The sequence below is a fragment of the Chrysochloris asiatica genome, unplaced genomic scaffold (genome assembly GCF_000296735.1).
Source record: "Chrysochloris asiatica unplaced genomic scaffold, ChrAsi1.0 scaffold00216, whole genome shotgun sequence".
In the NCBI taxonomy this organism is placed as follows: Eukaryota; Metazoa; Chordata; class Mammalia; order Afrosoricida; family Chrysochloridae; genus Chrysochloris; species Chrysochloris asiatica.
The window spans coordinates 4,369,784-4,370,331 of NW_006408734.1; the positions used below are offsets into that span (position 1 = coordinate 4,369,784).

General features: G+C 30.1%; 1 pseudogene; it reads left to right on the forward strand.

Annotated features, from left to right (window-relative positions):
* The window catches only part of LOC102839039, a 2,121-nt pseudogene extending 2,011 nt beyond the window's left edge, over nucleotides 1–110 (forward strand).
* Nucleotides 111–548: the final 438 nt, after the last annotated feature.

Genomic DNA, 548 nt, shown 5'->3' on the forward strand with positions numbered 1-548 from the left:
CAGCCAATGTAACCGTCAAGACCTATGAAGATATGATGCATAGTTTGTGTAAACAGGAAATGATGGATGTCAAGCAGTTCATTGATAAGCTCCTACCTCCCGTGAACTGATGCTTGCTACTAAGAGACCTTGTGTGGTCTCTACGCAATTCTGAAACTTCTCATGTTTGCAATGTTAAAATTGTCTACAAATACATGCCAATGACAGACAAAATAATGTTTTTTCATGAAAATTTTTCTATCTTTTAAGTTTCTAGATAAGTATTTGTATATTATGATTCAGAATATACTAGTATTAAATAGGTTAAGCACCTAACGTGTTTTTCAAATGTAATTCAGTAAAACAATGGATACTGTAATTAGATTTTTATTACATTATTTGAAATTTATTAGTATGATTACTGAAAATGTGTTAATGTATAAATGAACAGTTATAAATGAGTTATGCAGGTGTGGCTTAGACTGTGAATTTATTTCAAAATTGCTTATTCACCATGCAGTAATTCTTTCTCTCTCTTTAAATCTATCTATCTATCTATCTATCTATCT